Source organism: Xenopus laevis, chromosome 4L (assembly GCF_017654675.1).
Source record: "Xenopus laevis strain J_2021 chromosome 4L, Xenopus_laevis_v10.1, whole genome shotgun sequence".
Classification (NCBI taxonomy): domain Eukaryota; kingdom Metazoa; phylum Chordata; class Amphibia; order Anura; family Pipidae; genus Xenopus; species Xenopus laevis.
The window spans coordinates 125,018,955-125,040,900 of NC_054377.1; the positions used below are offsets into that span (position 1 = coordinate 125,018,955).

At 41.4% G+C, this 21,946-nt stretch overlaps 1 non-coding gene across 1 annotated transcript; it reads left to right on the top strand.

The window, feature by feature from the left end:
• Positions 1–12,454: 12,454 nt before the first annotated feature.
• On the top strand, positions 12,455–12,557 carry LOC121403505. The gene has a single exon (XR_005967331.1). It is a non-coding gene; the product is annotated as a U6 spliceosomal RNA (small nuclear RNA).
• Positions 12,558–21,946: the final 9,389 nt, after the last annotated feature.

The window sequence follows — 21,946 nt, forward strand, 5'->3', positions numbered from 1 at the left end:
TTCCAGATAATGTGATCAGCTGACACAACAAATATAAGCTTAGGCAAGAGTGGGTTATTCTGGCTTTTACATAGCGCTGACCAGGTTCAGACTGGAAATCTGTGGATTCTCTTAAATGCCAGAGGGGTTGCTGTAAGGTGCCATAGACAGTCACCAGCATTAGACCAGGGTGTCTGGGGCCCACCAGAGCTGCCACCTCAGGGGGTCCCATACACCCCTAGATCCCTGCCCCAGGCACAAAACCCCTCCACCTCTGCCCCCCTTATTTTATCTTGTTGCAGCCGTGAACAGGGCCGAGTAGAGCTAAAAGTGCTGCTCCCAGGGCAGTGAGTAGGTCTGGGTCGGTGCCACAAAAATAGCTGGGGCCCACTCAGTTTTCTCCCGGTGTCCCACGGGCCTAGTCCAACCCTGACAGTCACTATTTACTGTGCTAGTGGGAGGCTGTTTGGGCCTCTGCATACTTGAATAGCCAGGGCCTATTTTGAATCCCAGTTCGGGCCCAGCACTGACTTTTCAAAATGGAAAAATTGATAAACTCATAATAAGATCATTACATTCCTATGTAACCGTCTGGGTTACTCTTTAATAAGATACATTTTATTAGATTAGCATAGAATATTTGATATATTCTTCAAACTTCTTTTAGAAATCATCAGAAATCAATAATGATACACTGTACCCTATTTTTTATTTTTGTAGTAGTTAGCAGAGAGTAGTGCATATGTGTGACCACGTGCCTTTAGCTTGAAGGTTAGAGGACACTTAGCTGGTTATTTCTTCTGCTGTTTTCACTGTCCTTTGCAGCTAACCCCTTCATTATTAGTTCACACCCCAATGGCAGGGATAGAATTCTGGAAGGAAAATAAAATAATTAGAAAATATAGCGTGGAGCGCTAGGTCAAGGCAAAAATCTGTAACAGCATCATAGAGGCTATGGACTTGGCAGTAGTTCCAGGGTTCTCACAGTGGCTTATGTCAGTATCCACAAGAGACTTTGCAAGCTAATGCCTTATTAACTCCGGGCATATTGATGCATCACATGTGACACCATGATAATCAGGGTCGGACCAGCCCAGACACAGTCCCTCAATCGGGCAGCCCCCAAAACAATGATGTGTGGCGCAGCACGTTGGCATTCTCGCATGAAAGCGGTGGGCCCCTGAAAGTTTGGAACCCGGTGGGCCCCAAGTGCTCCAGTCTGACCCTGATGATAATGATAGCCGCAACTTGGGTGTGATTCATAAAAATGCACAGTAGTGCAGAAATAAATAAGTAATATATCTGAGAGGGACAATGGAGTTTATCTACTCCTCTACACTGTGAGCTCTGGGTGTTAAAACAGTAATATAAAAATACTGAAACTGAAAATAACACAATTATCTTACAAATGTGACATTATGGTTGTAAAATATTGTTTGCAGAACTGTGTCAGCATAAGTGCTGCTGACAAGTGATGCATTGAAATGATTATCGGAGCTCACAATACAAACATTGGCTCATTTATTTCATGGTTTACTGCCCAGGTGCAAATTTGCCGAGTGCTAAATGACCCCCACAGAGTATTTAATTAGATAAGTTCTCCTTGTGCAATAGCTTGTGAAAATGCAGCCCTTTAATATGATCAGTTTGGCCAATCTACCCTTGGGGCAGTCACAAGAAAGCTTTTTGGCCCAGGTGAAAAAAACAGAAGGACCAATGATGCCGTTAAAGTAATATAATATAAAGTTTAATTTGTACTGCTTTCTTGCTCTGCTAAATGTGCTGTTGCTACTCGTCCTGCATACAGCTGCTGCTCTGCACTGCCTGAAAGAGACATTTGCACCCATCACAGTGCAAGAGAGGAACAGGGTCAGTGCGATCCTGGATTTTAATTCAATATGTTCCAAGTGTAAGATCAAAGTAAGAGTTCAAGACTGCCTCTTCACTGACGGTGTGAAAAGTCTATACCAGGAGCCTATGATTGAGTGTTTGTTAACACGAAAGGCGTAAGGCTATGGACACAATAAATTACTTTTCATCTTGAAAACCTTTGCCTGGTGGAAGTCTGCCTTTTTGAGTGCCGGCTTTAAAGAAATTTCGGTTGTCTGCTCCCTCGGGGTGGTGCACCTGGGCCACGTCCCAGATGTGGTGAGTTATTATTTTACTGCTTGGAGACCCCTTGCTCATTTATTCTATATGAAAAGTCTATACCCCTTCCATTGGAGTTTTAATTTGCTTTGGAGGGATGGAGACCCTAAATGAACTGTACTAGGGAATTTGGCTTAAAAAACACACAAATGAAAATTATTCATTTGATTTGACATACAATTTATTTCTATTCTGTTCGCAGAGAAATATCTTTAAAGTAGAAGCCCTGATTTGTATTGCAGCAAATTAATTTTACCAGCTCTGCTATGTTCAGCCATCTTTGTTGTATAAACAAAGCCCTACCAGATTTATTGTGTTCAGTTGGCCATTAGATAATGCATATTTATGAGCTGCACTCAAAAGCCCTACCAGAAAATCCAAGGGTATTTTTAAACAAGAACAAAACCCAATTACTGACCACAGTTCTCCTGCAAAGGCCCCGTCCTGTACCTCTGCAACTATGCTCCATCATGTGCCCTACTGCCCCATACCTGTCCTCCTAAGACAAATAAATGTGATGGGGTTGCTGGCAGCCATATTGTCAAATAAGAGCATGTGAACTGGAAGGCAATCTGGTTCTTGCTTATGCTCCTCATCGCTGATCATCACCAAGGGTGAAGTGGACAAATATGGTGGCTGTCAACCCCAATAAGCAGCTTAGTCTTATGAGGACAAGTACAGAAGAAGGAGCCTGTGTTGGGGCATATGGTCAATTTAGTTTAGGGTGTAGTTCTCCTTTAAGAAAAAGTGCTTTCAAAAAATGATTGCGTATTTCCCAAAGTGCAGAATGGGTAAACCTTATATGTAAATAATTTTAGTGTACTTTTATTTCCTGGTGTGACTGGCTAATTACTTCTTAAGGCTAGGGCTGATTTCTGCCTCCTACCGCTAGCCAAATCTTCTTGTCTGCTCAGGTCCGGAAGCCTTGTGTTGACTCCGGTGTGAACAGACTTGACAGATTTCAATTAAGAAACGTGAGACTTCTGTTTCCAGGCTCCCGCTAAGGTCCTCTTAGCAGCCAACATTATAAACGAGAACAGGCGAAACTGGGTATCGGTGAACTCTTCAGGTTTAATGTTAAGTAGGGCTAACGCCGGGTCTCTATAAACCCAGTTAAATCCAGAGTTGACTGGATTATGTCCCAGGAAAAATGACCAGCATTCTATTAGATACCCATCAGAAGTTTTTGTTAACCTGGAGCCCATGGATTGAGTACAGATATGGGTCTGGAGCTCCCAATATCCTCAGTGCAGGAGAGGTATATTATTTTGTTTTATTACTTTACGTTATTGTTTTATTTTTTGTTTTCCTTTTCATTAAAAGTTGCTTTTGTACTCAATATGTTCATATAAGGAAGTACGAACTTTGGTTCACACAACAAATGTATGTTAACAGATGATATATGTCTAATTGCTTATTGTATGTGCATGTTGGCATGTTGATTTGGGCTATTTGATAGCAATAACTGACTGTACACAAATGTTGTGATAAACTATAAAAATTTATTGAAGTAAAAGAAACGTGAGACTTTATATTTTGAGTCAAAATATGCAGATTATGTCTGCGCCAGATACTACACAAGGCTTCCGGATGCAAGCATTCAAGAAGATTTGGCTAGTGGTTGGGAGCTGAAACCCTGCGGATTTCGGCTGGCTGATTTCTACCCCGTCTGGTCCTAACCTAAACCTGCCCAATGAATGGATTATATGCAGTCCATTGAATGGCATATTTCTTCTAATCCTCTTTTCAGCCTGTGAGTTTAACCAATAGATAACAAAGCAGGTGCAAAGAGTCCTGGTTCTGCCACTTCCAGATGAAATGATGATCCCTTCACACGTGCTGTTGGAAGTCATGCACAAACTATATTTTGATCTAATAGCAAGCCAAACAAAAGATTCCTTTTAATTATAGTCAATGGGGTTTGTTTTCCTGGTGGTATTTTGTACATGGAGTTGATTAAAAACCAAACAACCCACTAATGTCTACAAGATTAAATGTTTGTTTTATGTCTTTTTGGAAAAGTAACAGGAAAAAAACACACAAATTATCACAAGGGCCTTTGAATTGTTACTTCATATGTTTTCAATGCACACCCATATAGCCAATGTAAAGACAAAGTCGGTTGCACTTTGTAGCATTGGTTCAAACACCAGCTATGGCCATCACTGACACCCTTTTGGGGCCTCAGTCTTTAGGCTGTATCACCAATGCAGAAACCCATCACCCAATGAAATAACAAGGAGTTCAGACATAGCAGACTTAAAAATGACAGGGCTATAAGATAAAGGAGTAGTCACGCAGGCAGCGGTCAGGGCAGGAGGCAAACGGTCAAACGATAAATAAGCCAAGGTCGTTGTCACAGGGGTCAGTTCCAAGGTAATAAAAGCAGGGGTCACACACAGCAATATCAAGCACTTAACAGGCAATGTGAACTGACACCATACTTCGGCAATGACTATTGAGAGGGGACATATTTGCTAACACCTTAAAATATACATATCATACTGGTATGGTATATGTTATCCGGAAACCCCTTATCCAGAAAGCTCCGAATTACAGGGAGGCCATCTCCCATAGACTCTATTTTAATCACATAATTCAGATGTTTAAAATGATTTCCCTTTTCTCTGTAATAATAAAACAGTACCTTGTACTTGATCCTAAGATATAAGTTATCCTCATCGGAGGCAAAACAATAACTTTGGGTTTAATTAATATTTAAATTATTTTTTAGTAGAGATAAGGTATAAAGATCCAAATTACAGAAAGATCCCTTATCCAATAATATGTAAAATTCAGTAATTTATTGGTACATAAGAACACGGCCTTACGTGTTTCGAATCTCACATAGGTCTATGATTAAGTATCTGTGAGATACCAAACATGTAAGGCTGTGTTCTTATATATCAATTAATTACTGAATTTTACATGTCTGTCTGGAAGACTGTAGTTTCAGTGCCTGCTCCACTACAATATGGTTCTGATCCACTCCCTTAGCTCAAGGTCGGAATAGAGCATTGGGGGCCCACTGGGTTCCAAACTTTGCTGGACCCCCGTACATGAGTGTACACCGGCTCTCGAAGCGCATGCGCGAATGCTTTCACATGCAGCGCCATACACCATTGTTTTCTTATGGGGGCCGACAGATCAGGGGAGTGGCTGGGCTGGCGGGGGGCCCATGAGGGCCGGGGTCCCGCTGGCCCAGTCCGACCCTGCCTTAGCTGAAGGTTCAAGGTGGTGAGATCTCACCAGAAATAAAAATGAAAAAGATTTCAGTTTTTGCAGAAGCATTGCAGTGAGTGTACCTTTGTTCCTATTTTTGTGTTTATCTACGGAAGCTCTTATCTGCAGCAGGGCTAACATTGAGCACCTCCTATCAATATATATAGATTACTTTTCTGAATGTATAAAAGCGGAAAGAAGTTTTTTGAATTTTGTACCTGGTGCACCTGGACCTCTTCCTATACTCTGTGAGTGTAACTCAAGTGACCTGTGCATTTCTCTTTTCCTTATCCAGAATACCCCAGGTCCCGAGCATTCTGGATAACAGGTCCCATACCTGTACATATACAGTTGCTTAAGTTGAATCATGCCTTTTAGCCATAGCTGTCAAGCTGTGGGAGCCTGGTAAATCATCATGCAAAGAACATTAAAACTCCAAATGCTGGAGCCAATGTTGCACCCACTAGCCAGTGATACCCCCAAATCCCATGGTTATGGTACTCATATGTTATTTATACTGTGTATATATATATATATATATATATATATATATATATATATATATATATATTTATTTATTTATATTCAAAGGCAGACGCACTCTAATCTGGATTTTCTGTATTCTTTTGGGTACAGGTTCAAAACCTTTATTAATTCACATAGAACCGCACTCCAAATTGTTGTGAATCAAGTCACCTTTATTTGCATGAATCTTTGTGTCCAACGTTTCGGCCTTTTTCATCCTTAATGCTGCTGCCAGGAATATGAATTAGGAGCACAAATATATATTTTTAAAAAATGGTGCATGAAGCATCTAAAAATAAGACACTGTATTTTTTTGTATAACAGGAGAGACAGTGCGGATTGTAAATGAGAGAGGCTCATCATGTTCTGAAGTGCTCACTAACAGCTCACTTTGGCATAATGTAGGAAGGAGGTGAGAAACAGGAATTGAACCTTTTTAAATGTTAATGTGAAACTGCTAATTATCTCCCCATCATGGCCTGGAGCCATTATAATGCACTTTTGCTTCAAAAGGGGCTTCAAAAGGACACATTCCCACCCAGAAAGCCTTCTGCCATTTAACACCTCACCTTTATAACATTTGTGCAATATGGCTCTGTATAGAGTAGCATTAAGCACAAAGAGCAGGGCTGTAGTACAGAGCAACCCTTAAAACAATATGTCCATTAAAAGCTTTTGGGGGGAAAAATGTACATGTGAAGAGCTGGCCCCCTCCTGGAGCTTTAGCAGTTTTGTGGCTTTGATGAGACATTTTAGTTATGTAAAAGTCATGTCACTGTAAGAATGAAGGGTCTGTTTCTATTTTGCCAGCAGACAGAGGATGTTCAGTTTGCCTGCACATGAAGCCCGCATGATTTATAGCCGAGGGGCACACAGAAATTTAAACGGTTCCTTTTTAGAACTCTAGAACAAGGGGGTCCCATAAAGGTCCTCTCATCTCTCAAGCACAGATCCAGCTTTGTGAGTCACGTAGACTCGTGCCTGAGGCAGTTGAGAAAGTCACAGGACAAAATGCTTAATTAAAATCCAATTAAATTACGAAAGGGCCTACAAGAGTAAATCTGTGAGGACAGAGAGAGAGACCCTGTGTATCAAAGACCTGGAAGGTGCTATTCCACACCAGGGGGCCGGGGGAATACATTTACATCCCTTATACAGATAAGTCAGACTAGAGGGGTTATGTTCCTATACATTATTAACGGAACTTTCTTTTAAAGGAAATACTTTTGACATGCAATTTTGGCTTCGTGAATTTATACTCTGCTAGGGTATGTGGAAATGTCATCCACTGACTCGAATAGAACTGTAGCATTATCAAGCATTGGCCTTTTAAAACACGTTTTAAAACAGTGCACAGCCCAACAGCATATGTTCCCTATTTCATATTACATGTATATTGTAGGTCATAAGACTGGGACTTGAATGTTCATACAAGTGCAGCCAGGGCCATACTCTGTACTACTGGGACAGGCAACACTCCTGATTCCTTTGGGATTTCTGAGATTGCAACTGAACCATCAAAACCTGGTTCATTTTCAAGAATTATTAACAAGTCCAGGGTGAGCCGCAGCACCTCCTGATGTCAATGGAAACCAACTCCGTGCTGAGTAATAGACACTTGGATTATGACAATTAAAACACCCCATGCAACATTAGCCTGTAAATAAGTACCGTCTTTTACAGGGGTGATCATGGCATAGAGAGTGATATTCGGAGACAATTTGCAGTTGGTTTTCATTTGTTATTATTTGTTGTTTTTGAGTTATTAAGCCTTTTATGCAGTGCCTAGCAACCATGCATTGATTTGACTAAGACACTGGAATATGAATAGGAGATGCTCTGAGCAATGAAAGATAAGCAATTAAAAGTAGCAATAACAATGCATTTGTAGCCTTACAGAGCTTTTTTTTTTCTAGATCGGGTCAGTGACCCCCCCCCCCCCATTTGAAAGCTGGAAAGAGTCAGAAGAAAAAGGCAAATAATTAGAAAACATAAATAATGAAGACCTATTGAAAAGTTGCTTAGAACTGGCCATTTTATAACACACTAAAAGTTCATTTAAAGTAGAACTAAAGCTTAAATAAAGAAGTAGTCTAGAAATGTTGTACATTATGTTTTGTGCTTCTGTACCAGCCCAAGGCAACCATAGCCCTTTAGCAGTAAAGATCTGTGTCTCCAAAGATGCCCCAGTAGCTCCCCATCTTCTTTTCTGCTGATTCACTGCACATGCTCTGTGCTGCTGTCACTAGAGGTGGCCATACACGGGCAGATTAAAGCTGCTGATAAGGGTTCTTTAGACTGATTCAGCAGGTTATCTGCCGGTGAGTGGGGGCTCCCGACAGGGTCGCCCAATCAATATCAAGCCAAAAATCAGCCAGATATCGATCAGGCAAGTTTGATTTTTTTGTTCGATCCAGGACTGCATCGGCTAGTGGATGCAGCCCTGTGACCAGTTGGTGCCCATTCGCAGCCTAGTAATCCGATTGCTCGGCCCTAGGGCTGAAAGTTCGGATTCACCTGATATCGCCCAGCCGTTAGTGGACATATCAGGTTAAAGGGGAAGGAAACCTAGTTGGCGCAAAAAGACTCCCCCCTCCCATGTGTTGCCCACCCCCCCTCCTCCCCCCTGGCCTACCCGTCCCGCTGGGCAAATGCCCCTAACTTGTTACTTACCCTTCTGCGCAGGTCCAGTCCAGGGAGTTCACAGACGACATCTTCTTCCACGCAATCTTCTTCCTGCTGTGAACGGCGTTTTGGCGCATGCGCAGTAGGAGCATTTCACCGGTACGCATCTACTGCACATGCGCCAAAAGTCACAAAGTACTTTTGGCGCATGCGCAGTAGATCGAAGCAGGAAGAAGATCGCGTGGAAGAAGATGTCGTCTGTGAACTCCCTGGACTGGACTTGCGCAGAAGGGTAAGTAACAAGCATTTGCCCATCGGGACGGGTAGGCCAGGGGGGAGGAGGGAGGGTGGGCAACATTGACAAGCTGAAACTTTAGGCTGGTGCAATAAGTTCAGTATATAAAATATGCCAAATTCATTTTTAGGTTTTAGGTGAACCACCTCTTTAAGGGACTGAGGCTATAGGATAGCTATTAATTTCGACATAGGAAAGAAGCTTAGATCTGTTGTTATAGTCTGACACATCAGTACCATTCGTGATGACAAAAGGGGTATCCTGTGCCCACCCTGGCTGGCTAGGCTGCTTTTCAGTATCCCCCACTCTGTAGATAGGGTTACATAAACACCTCTCAGACATGGGAGGGCCACGTTTTACTCTACAAGAACAGTGATTAGCAACTTCCATTGTTCATTAGCAACAATTGGTCGTATAGTCCTTATACTAAAATGGGTCGAAGGGCCTCTTTATTAAAGGCCAATTATGCTCAGAGCCAGTGTCGGACTGGGACACCAGGGGCCCACCAAAAAACCTTAGACCAGGGGCCCACAAAAAGTTTTTAGACCAGGGGCCCACCCTCAGTACTATTTTATTCCTCTCCTCACTCAACCTCTATTCTCCTAGTCTTTTTTCTTTACATGCTATAACCTATTATTCCACCTATTTAGCTTCTTTGCTCTCATAGAAATAGGGAATGGCCATGAAATAGGCCAAAAGTTTAGCAGCATGAGGGCCCACTGAGACCTTGGCCCACCGGGAGTTTTCCTGGTATCCCAGTGGGCCAGTCCGACACTGCTCAGAGCTAAATCACTATGTTGTTGATGTTTTTGCTATTCATTATGCTTTGTTTTCTACTGAACTGCAGCCCTGTCCCTATCCTGGTCCCTGAAACTTTTTGGCATATTGTATCAGTAGGGATGTCGCGGACTGTTCGCCGGCGAACTTGTTCGCGCGAACATCGACCGTTCGCGTCCGCCGAATGTTCGCGAACGTAACGCAACGTTCGCCAATTTGGGTTCGCCTTAGCTGGCGCTTTTTTTTGCCATTTCTACCCCAGACCAGCAGATACATGGCAGCCAATCAGGAAGCTCTCCCTCCTGGACCACCCCCACACCCCCTGGACCACTCCCCTTCCATATATAAACTGAAGCCCTGCAGCGTTTTTTCATTCTGCCTGTGTGTGCTTGGAAGAGCTAGTGTAGGGAGAGAGCTGTTTAGTGATTTGAGGGACAGTTGATAGTAACTTTGCTGGCTAGTAATCTACTTGATACTGCTCTGTATTGTAGGGACAGAACTCTGCAGGGATTTGAGGGACATTTTAGGTTAGGTAGCTTTGCTGGCTAGTAATCTACCTTCTACTGCAGTGCTCTGTATGTAGCTGCTGTGGGCAGCTGTCTGTCCTGCTGCTGATCTCTCATCTGCATCTGTTCTTCAAACCACTGCCACCTAGCTGTGTGAGCTTTTTCACATTCTGTCTAAATATCAATAATAATACCGTCTCCAGAAACACCACCTGAGTGACGTTTTCCAAGCAGCAATAATATATTCCGTATCCACTGCTGTAGTGTATACGTTGACCTTGCAGGCATTATTTGCCCAGTGTGTTCTTCAAACCACTGCCACCTAGCTGTGTGAGCTTTTTCACATTCTGTCTAAATATCAATAATAATACCGTCTCCAGAAACACCACCTGAGTGACGTAGTGTGATTTCTGCCCTTTACAGCACAAAACGCAGCGCTGTGTCAACAATGGATTTTTTAGAAACATATTTGCCCTTGATCCCCCTCTGGCATGCCACTGTCCAGGTCGTTGCACCCTTTAAACAACTTTAAAATCATTTTTTCTGGCCAGAAATGTCTTTTCTAGCTTTTAAAATTCGCCTTCCCATTGAAGTCTATGGGGTTCGCAACGTTCGCGAACCGTTCGCATTTTTGTCCGGACGTTCGCGAACATGTTCGCGAACATTTTTTCCGACGTTTGCTACATCCCTATGTATCAGTGACAGAGAAAATAAACCATTTTTTTGTAATTAAAAAATGTTGTCTTTGCTCTTATCCTTCAGGCAGGGATTCTTATCCTATAGATTGGATCTCCATGCATCATCTCCTCTTACCATGGCCCTAAATCACTGCCAAAACTAGACGTTACAGGACCCCACAAAATTATTTCTTAACCCCCGAAATTTTTGGATAAATTGTATATCACTGGATAAATTGATCTTGTGCATCAATCAAGAATTCCCTGTTTTTATACCACTGCTCTGAGAATAGAACGAGTATGATCTGAATTCCATTGGCCATAATAAACTGCAGATTTTAAGCCCGGTGGATTTAAGTTATCCTGTAGTGTTGTATTCATAAACAAAGATGAGGAAATACTTCTCATAAAATATATATATATACAGTATATATAGTTAATAAAGAATCGGGTAAATGTCAGCTAACTGCCCAGACATTTATGTAAATAGATAACCACTAATGGCAAGTAATCCAGGACACTTATGAAAATGTAACTGCTGGGTTATATTAGTTCCCACGAGCCTTTGTTGTATGCATGTCATAAACATCCTGTATTAAAGGGAAGGTACGGTCACATACACAGAGCAGCTGTGCTGTCAGATGTTTACCACATTGCCTGATCCTCCTGCCTCCGGCTCCAAACCAGGACCCTGCTACGCAGAAAAGAGAAGGGATGAGGATTTTAAATAAAAATAACCTGAATGAAGATGGCCAGAGCTTTAATTATATTAACATGGAAAGTTTTCAGTTCCTGATTCAATAGCTTCTACTTAATGTACATTAATATGTGTCAAAAACTCTCTCAGTGGTGTAACTGTAAGGAATTCCACAGTCAAATCATTTTAGTGCACCATAGACTTTGGGAATGAGATATTCATACCAGGCCTGGACTGGCAATTGGTGGGTTCTGGAAAATGCCGGAGGGGCTACCATAAGATGCCATAGAAAGTCACTATTTTGTGGGCTGGTGAGGAGCAGATTGGGCCTCTTTGTGCTTGAAATTCCAGGGCCTATTTTGACTTCCAGTCCAGACCTGATACATACCGCTTACCAATCCCACTGGGCACCCTACGTCTCCTGAAAGACCTTGCCAAAATGACTGGATCTTTGCCCAATTTAGTCACCTAAATGGCTACCAGGCCAATGATTCCATCATATTGGAGGCCAATGCAGACTCATCAGGATAGGATGGGATCGACATACCAACGTGGTCTTTGTCCGATGGGTTTATCAACCCTTCCCTAAAGATACCTGGCTGATTTTCACGAGGAAGGCTGCTTGGGTCTGGGCAGATACATTTCTCATTCCTTTTGAAGGAGCCCTGTGTATGGCCATCTTAACTCCCTGACTAAAGGATACACTTCTGTTGGGCCTACTGGCTGGACTTTTAAATCAGGACCAATAATCTTTGATCTACCTGGAACACAGGATTATCAGTCTAAATGGCCCCTGACTGGTCATTCATGCTAAAATGGTTTGGTAGTATGGCCAAATTAACCAAACTATAGAAACAAGCACTGTGCACAAAGGAGGGAGAAGTTTAGACTTGAATGTCACTTAAAAATTCATATTTTATTGTTCCATTAAAATAGGCACTCCATCACAAAAAGGAACCATAGCTTAAAAATATGGAATGCTTCACGAATTTGCATGTCATCCTTGCGCCGGCAGCACATTTACTAAAATTGTAACAATGCAGAGAAGATTAGCATGGCCCCTGCGCAAGGATGACATGCAAATTCGTGAAGCGTTCCATATTTTTAAGCTATGGTTCCTTATTGTGACGGAGTGCCTATTTTAATGGAACAATAAAATATGAATTTTTAAGTGAAATTGAAGTCTAAACTTCTCCCTCCTTTGTGCACAGTGGGACCTGCGGTTTTGCGGATAAGGGATCTTTCCATAATTTGGAACTTTATACCTTAAATCTACCAGAAAATCATGTAAATATTAAATAAAACCAATAGGCTGGCTCTGCTTCCAATAAGGATTAATTATATCTTAGTTGTGATCAAGTAGAATGTACAGCAGGCGCGGACTGGAAATCTGTGGGTTCTGGCAAATGCCAGAGGGGCTGCTATAAGGTGCCATAGAAAGTCAGTATTTAATGGGCTGGTGGGGGCTGTTTGGGCCTCTGTGTGGGCTGATTGGGCCTCTGTGTACCTGAAATACCAGGGCCTATTTTAATTCTCAGTCCAAACCTGATGTACAGTTTTATTATTACAGAGAAAAAGGAAATCATTTTGAAAAATGTGGATTATTTTATTATAATGGAGTCTATGGGAGACAGGCTTTCCGTAATTCAGAGCTTTCTGGATAACGGTTTCCAGATAACGGATCCAATACCTGTAGTAGGAATCCAAAGAGAGACTGCCAGGCACTGAATATATGGTTGGTAAGGGACCACATAGAAGCTGCAATGTTTTGCTTGTAAATGAAGCAAGCGGACTATATGAGACTAACCCCCATAAGTAATATAAGGCACTATGTTTGCCAAGGAGCAGTAACCCATAGTAACCAATAAGATGCTTGCATTTAAACAGGTGACTAGTAAAGTCTACCTGCTGATTGGTTGCTATGGGTTACTGCCCTGGGCAAACTTAGTGCCTTATATTACATAACCCCATAAATGTACTGTTAGCAACGGGGAAACTAAAGATTGTGGGTTGTCAGTGTAATTTTATATAATACTATAATTCAGCAAAACATTCTGTGCCAGTTAGAAAAATATTATGGCAGAATTGTGGGAGAAACACTGCATTGTGGGCAGCGCCGGATTTCTTTGCCAGCCGCCCCTAGGCCACGCGGTCCGACCAGGCGGCCGTGCTATCCTAGCGCCCGCCCACACTTCCCCTTCCCAGTGCGCTGGCGCAGCTGGTGTAATTGAATGGGGACGCACACATCCCCATAATGCGGCTGGGCGGCATGCCGTCCCTATTTTTTGCTGCCATAGGCAGGGCCTATGTGGCCTTGCCACAAATCTGGGCCTGATTGTGGGGAAAACCATAAAGAAGTTTGCAGAGGTTTCTTTTAACAAAGAAACAGTATTTTTATTAGCGAAAACCAGTTACATAACAAAACACAATAAAAGCAGTAAGACATCAGTGCAGTCACGTCTGTATCACACGCAAGGCGGGGACTCAAGGCTCAAGGCGATGATTTTGAAAGAGACATTCTTTGAAATGAAAAGGAATTTACCCACTGGCATCCTGATGGAATAGAGCATTTACTTCCAAAAACAAAGAAGAATGTTTCATCTGTGCATACACCATAGTTGCTAGCTGTCCCTTATTTCCAATGCCAGTCTTTTTTTTGACTCTCTGTCACTGGAAATGTCTCTGCCAACTTGCTCAGGGCCCTCTTTTCCATAACTCTGACCCTGGAGACATCGGACATTTAAAGGAGTGGTTCACCTTTAAGTTAACTTTTAATATGTTATATAATGGCCAATACTAACCAACTTTTCAATTGGCCTTCATTATTTATTTTGTATAGTTTTTGAATAATTTGCCTTATTCTTCTGACTCTTTCCAGCTTTCAAATGGGGGTCAGTGACCCCATCTAAAAAAAAATGCTCTGTAAGGCTACACATTATGGTTATTAGTACTTTTAATTACTAAAATTTCTGTTTAGACCCTCTTCTATTCATATTCAAGTCTGTTATTCAAATCAATGCATGGTTGCTAAGGTAACTTGGACCCTAATAACCAGCTGGCTGAAATTGCAAACTGGAGAATAACTCAAAACCACAAAGAATAAAAAATGAAAACCAATTGCAAAATGTCTCAGAATATCACGCTCTACATCATACTAAAAGTTAACTCAAAGGTGAACAACCCCTTTAAGAATCCCACTGTTGTTTCTTTCAGAAGACCTTGAGACAAATACTCATGTGCTTAGAAAACAACTTTGCCATGATCACTGCCTTTTTTAAATAAGTAGCTCACCCCTGTGCCTGAAGTAGTCTCATACATATTTGTGACCATTATAACTGCTCTTTCGTATAAGGCAACTCAAGTATTAGGTTTGACAATCAATTAAATGGGCCTAAGGGTCGGAGTGACATCTATGGATCTGGTATCAGATGATTAACTGTGCCAGGGTTGTCTGCCAGCACCCCATGCTCTCAGAGGGTTAACACTTATCATATCTGCCTTCTTGCAGGAAGTCTGTTCCCCTTCTCCCTACTTCCTCAGGAACACCCCTCCTTCCCTCATCCCTCCTCTCCCTCCCGCCCCCCAGGCCTGATTTATTTCTCTCACTTCCTCAGGGCTCCTTCCCTGACCCCAGCTTCCTGCCTCAGCTCCCAGTCCCCCTCCGAGGAGGGGCTCCTTCTCAAATATTATTTATTTTCATGTCTGCTCTGTGTATTTGGAAAGTTGACAGTAATGAGTGTGTTTTACAGCTATGTGTTCAGTTCATTACCAGCAGTCCCCTTTGTTGGTAATGTATCCATTGCCGAGACTTGGGCCTGGATCAGCAGGCTACTAACATTCTAAACAGGGGGTCCTTCTGACCTATTAAAATCTACTATTTTGGTACAAATCTTGTAGCCTTGCTCTGAGATATGAGAACTGGCACCAAAATTATGCTTATTTGAACCCTCGTCCATCAATTCCAGCACAAGCCTTGCCATATTTTCATCTGTTTTTTTATGTAAGGCCAAAACCTTTACAGAGCAATTTACTGAGAAAATACATAATTCACATTAGTTCTGGCCACACTGGAGCTGACAATCTAAGGTCCCTATCACATTCACACACACTCATTTATCAACACTGGGCAAATTTGCCCATGAGCAGTTACCTATATAGCAACCAATCAGTGATAAGTTTTTTAAAGCCAGCTGCAAGTAGAACAATTAGTGCAGCAATCTGATTGGTTACCATGGGTTACTGCCCAGTTTTTGCTTCTAAATGTAGGAGGCAAGCTGGAATGGAACTCAGAACCCCATCACTTCAAGGCAGAAGAACTACCCACTAAGCCACTGTGCTGCCACACAAGCACCAACATCATCACTATCAAAGTTGAAACACAAACTTTAGCAAGAAACAAGTGTTGTGTACTTTGTGTATGATTCCTGCTTGACACAAAGCTGCTTGCCTACAGGGATATTTGCACGTCTGCAGGGTGCTAATGGGATTGATCATGGCTGCTAAGTTGAATTCCATTATACATAATGCAAATAACTAGCTAGAAGTTGCCATACAGCTAGAATATTGGCACAGGTAATGGCAGACTCCCCACAAAGGGGTATAAATGCCTCTTCTGCCAAGCACAATCAAAGGGATCATTGACTAGTTTGGAAACATACATGGTGGGTCCAGAGGGCCCAGATCAAATTACTGGGTTACATTGGGATTTCCATGGTGTTTTAATGAGCATCTGCTTGACTTTGAACAGATTACCATACACGGCCAATTTTGACAAATATATGGGTTCAAAAGGCCAGGTTTAAATATCCCATTGACCAAGGACTGCACTGGGCCAGTGATAAAGTCCACTGCTGGTGGCTCTCCATAATCCAAGCAAGAGTTTTGCCATTATTCTATTGCCTAACAGGATGGTGGATAACATTTCCTATTGTACTATGGCTGCCCCCACCCATGTGAATACATTCAGGTATACATTTAGTTGGTAATACTTTTTTAAATATCCGTAACCTGTTTAGTCGGCGAAGGGGGTCAGACAGAATGTTTGACAGAAAAGAAGGATGGAACCCAGGGATCCTCTGCCCTGGAGGGTCACACAGAAACACACTCGTACCAGAAATTGTTTGGTAGCAGAGCCCCAATTGCTAAAAGAAGCTATTATCCCTAATCCTCATGTTTCTAAGACAGTCCAGAGCAGACATAGGATCAGGACAGCAGTCATATATTTAGTCAAATTTGCAAATGTTGATAAAGACAAGAACATCTAATGAAACACAGGAAGCCTGTCATTAAGACGCAGCACTGTATTACATAATGGGATGGAGTATCACCACTCTCTTAGGTTGAAGAACTATAGAAAGAGCATTGCAAGAAACTGCAAAAATTAACAAATAGGCCTCTGTATATCACTTCGTTCACTTTGATATAATAATCTGCTCCTTTATCTTTGGGTACTACATCAGATTCAGAGGAGTTTCATTTTATCAGAGATGTGGAAACATAGGTTCTCAAACTAGAACTCCTGGCAACAAGTATAATAAGGGACAGTCGGGAAAAATGCACAGTAGTTTATAGTTACCCCATGACTGTAGATGCTTTAACCTTAGACTACCATACCAAAAATGTCTTTACTTGCTAAACATCATCAGGTTGAGTAATCCTTATCACTGTAAAGGTGGCCATACACTATAAGATCCGCTCGTATGGCAAGGTCGCCAAACGAGCAGATCTTAACATGATATGCCCACTATCAGCTGGGCGGTATCGGATGAATCCAAACGTTCGGCCCTGGGGCCGAATGATTGGATTACAATACTACAAATGGGCTCCTACGGGTCGCAGGACCGCATCAAGTTAGTACAAGAAAAAAATCAAACTTGACCGATCAATATCTGCCCGATTTTTGGCCTGATATCGATCGGGAGGACCCGTCAGGAGTCCCCACACACGGCAGATAAACTGCCGAATCGGTCTAAAGGACTGATATAGGCAGCTTTAATCTGCCCGTGTATGGCCACCTCACTAACTCAGTCTGATGTGCTATTATGGCCTCCACTCTTAGAGTCACTAAGATCTATTTCTCCCTGGTCATGGCAGCAAAAATATTGGAAACGAAGTACTCCAGCACACGTATTCTGCCGTCCTCCTATGCCCCAAGCACCGTGTATGATACTGAGAGGCCAGGTGTGCACCTACATCCTTTGGCTGATCTAAGCAAAAATATTGGCCAATTGGACCAGTAGAGTCTTCCATTAAAAGTAGGCCTGTCAAAGTGTTATGGAGTTAGTTTTTCTAGGGCAGAGGTCCCCAAACCTTTTTACCATAGCCCCATTCAAATTTTAAAAAAGCTGGAGAGCAAAATAAGCATGCAAAAGGTTCCTGTGGTGCCAAATATGGGTTCTGATTGGCTATTGGTAGCACCTATGTGGACTGGAATCCTCTAGGAGACTCTGTTTGGCAGTACACATGGTTTTATGCAACCAAAACTTGCCTCCAAGCCAAGAATTCAAAAATAAGCACCTGATTTGAGGCAATTGGGAGCAATATCTAAGGGACTGGTGAGAAACTGGTTGGGAATCACTGTTTTAGGGGCTACATGAAAAGAGGTGTTCAACCAGTTCTCTCAGTACAGACAACTGCAAAGACCATAGATGTGTCTGCATGTGGAAAGTGCAGTTTAAGCTAGAAGTCTGAATACTGCCACAAATGTGCATTTTCTTCCAAAAGTCTGCTAGTGGCCCAGAATCAATGTTGGCTGTAAAAATGTGGGTCAAAGTGCACCTAATCTCTCCCATTACTGCTATGAGAACTCTGTCAAACCCAATGACCCTGGTGTAGACAATTTAGCTTTGTTGTGGGTAATCGTTAGCCTTCAGTTTAGGATCTTACGCATCTCATTTTCATTCTCTAATTTATTAGGAATGATTGTGGATCAATTTAGTAACGCACAGCAACCAATTTCCAATCAACTTTGATGGAAGCAGATATCTGATTGGTGGAATATTGAATGCACAGTCAAGATTCATCACCAAACATGCTCAGACCATAGCAACCAAAGTACCATAGTAACCAATTAGCAAAGCAAATATCTGATTGGTGTTAATTAATGAGCACCACTGATTGTCAATAGCTTATTATATTACAGGTATCCCAGGTTCTATTCTCTCGGGGTGTCTCTATCCAGGCACCCAAAGTTAAGATAAGCCCAAGAAAGAGGTTGAGAGGATGGAATCAAACTCATGACCCCAGAGCTACAAGGTAGTGGTGCTAAACAACAAGTCACTGTTCCACCCAATGTTTGCTCTCTTATTTGGAAATTCCCAGTCTAGAAGTTCAGAGAATGTTAAGGAATCATTTCGCCCTGTTCTAATTGGGTTACTGTATTTCATTATAAATCATATACATAGTATATCAGTCCCTGTCTCTCATATTCCTGGTTATCCTCCCTCTGTCTCTCTCCCTATATATATCATCCAATAGTTCTGTTTATTTCTATATTTCTGCTATATTTCTTTCCATCATCTTTCTTTATTTATCCATCCATCTCACTCTTTCTTCATCACTATTTATCTCTCCCCCTTTGTTTATATGGAACCCAGGGTCAGAGCTTTCCGCTGATACAATGCTAATAGTTTTGTGCATGCCCTGTGTTATGGGCTTTTTTATACACATCTCCGTGTGTGTCCAGCCCCCTGCCCCCAATACTGAGACATACACCAAACTCGTTCCCCTCCAAATAAACACAGGGGCTGTGTGTCTGCCCAGAGAGAGGTGCAGATGTGCTCCGAGTAAACTGTGTATGGACAGAAATACATATATATTTATAGGGACTGCTGCGCCCCTGCTTAAATTCACATTTCCTGTTTGTAGTGACCCCTTGCTTCAAACTGAGCTGGGAAATTAGCCAAATCCATACGGGTTCCCACAGCCCTGGAGTGTAACCCCTTGCTACCAGTGTAGTCTACATTAAAGAGAAACAGACTAGAAGGATAACTTTAAATGGAAGGTACATCTTTAAGTTAACTTTTAGTATGTTATAAAATGATAAACTCTAACGAACTTTTCAAATCCCAATTGTCAATAGTTTTTGAATTATTCTGTTTCCAGCTTTTAAATAGGGATTACTGACCCCATCTAAAAAGGAATGTAAGACTGCAAATGTATTGTTATTGCTAATTGTATTTAAATTATTCATCTTTCTATTCCAACCTTCTCCTATATCCCAGTGTCTTATTCAAATCAGTCCAAATAAAAAATGACCCTAGCAACCAGATTGCCAAAAATCCAAATTGAAGAGCTGCTGAATAAAAAGCTAAATAACTCAAAAACCTCAAATAATAAAAAATGAAAACCAATTGCAAATTGTCTCAGAATATCCCTCTCTACATCATACTAAAAGTTTAGTTTAATTTACAGTTAGTTTAGTTAATTTAAACTTAAAGATCTCCTTTGTGTGCAGCAAGAGTCAGATGATGGCCACTTCCTCCTTTAGATTTACTAAAGGGCGATGTAGCCTTCACTAGCAAAAAAATGCCAAAAAGACATTCTGCAGGGACATCACCAATTTACTAAAAGACGTAGAGGAGAATTCGACAATTCAAGGTTGTGCCTTTCGCCAGATGAATGATCGTTACTTTGCAAATTCATAACATTTTAATGAATATGCGAAGTTGTACAGCGTGTGGCGGAGCGTTTCGAGGTAAGAAAATCCACCGTTAGTAAATTTCCCCCTGGATTTGCTTGGATGAATGCACTATTGCATTACAGCAAATAACAACACTGACGCTGAAACAGTTAAAATGTGACTCTCCCCTTAATAATTCCAAAGGCAGCGGCCAAAACCACAACATTTCATGGCAGCGCTGATGTAAATTCCGATTCTACTGTATCATGAAAATATTTTCGGTCTCAGCTGCACAGCAATCTGTTGTATGAATCCCTGGGGTCCCTCTCCATGTCAATAATAGCACTAACTGAGCATGATTGCATTACTTACATTACAGGCAGATGCCCTCTCCAGGAGGGACACCACCTGTCTTCCATCCCAGAAGGGTGAACCTATTTGCTGGTTGGCTACAGCTGCCTCTTTACTAGAAACAAATGAAGTACCCAGAGTGCTACATACAGCTCCTCAAGCCTTCTCCATTAATCCTGTTACTTTGATATGTGATGGATTGCGAGCAAGGTATTCTGGGTAACGACTATGAAGCTTGCTCACTTGATGCACTTTCATTTAGTACTTTCATTTTGCATTATCTGCTATTGTGCAAATGAGCAATTGCCAGTTGGTACTTTTTGTTCATGCTTTTGAGATGCTTTTTCCATTATTTATGGTAATACAGCATTTACATTTCTTTTAAAATTCTTATATAAGATATATGAATGATCTTCCAGCTTCTACAACTACAGTTATGGGACCTGTTATACAGAATGCACGGGACCTGGAGTATTCCAGATACAATTTCTTTCCATAATTTGGATCTCCATATCATAACTCAACTAAGATATCATATAAACATGAATTAACCCAATAAGATTGTTTTGCCTCTGATAAGGATTAATTATATCATAGTTTGGATCAAGTACAAGGTAATGTTTTATTATTACAGAGAAAAAGGAAATCATTTGTTAAAATCTGAATTCTTTTTTTAAAATGAAGTCTATGGGAGCAGCCTTTCCCTATTTCGAGCTTTCTTACACGTTCCCGGATAACAGATCCTGTATTTGAAAATATGGTCATCTTCATGCTCATATTGAAAGACAGGTATGGCACTTTTTATCCAGAATGCTGGGGACTTGGGGTTTTCTGGATTTTGATCTTCATACCTCATGTAAACATTAAATAAACCCAATAGGCTGGTTTTGCTTCCAATAAGAATTAATTACAGGTATATCTTAGTTTGGATCAAGTACAAGGTACTGTTTTATTATTACAGAGAAAAAAGCAAACATTTGTTAAAAGTCTAGATTATTTGGATGAAATGGAGTCTATGGAAGACGGCTTTTTTTCATAATTTCTGGAAAATGGGTTTCCGGATAACGGATCCTATACCCCAATGAATAGCCTATGCTAAGCCTCTTTCTGGGATTCATAACAGAATATTATCTTCCTTCTAGTTGATAACCACTTTTTTTTCTGTTTTCTTTATTTCTAGTACAGCCTCAATTATTGATTATATGTCTTCAGGTAAGTAATAGCTCTGGGAATACTTAGGGTTGCTTATTATATTAATACAGGTACAACATGGTACCTGTTATTCAGAATGCTCTGGACCTGGGGTTTTCTGGATAATGGATCTTTTCATAATTTGGATCTTCATACCTGAAGTCTACTAGAAAATCTTTTAAACATTAAATAAACAAATAAGATGGTCTTGCTTCCAATGTTCCAATAAGGACACGGTACTGTTTAATTATTACAAATAATTTCCTCAAGCAGCATTCACTCATTTAACAGATTGAGTATAAATCATGTTCATTAGGCTTTATGTTTTATGTA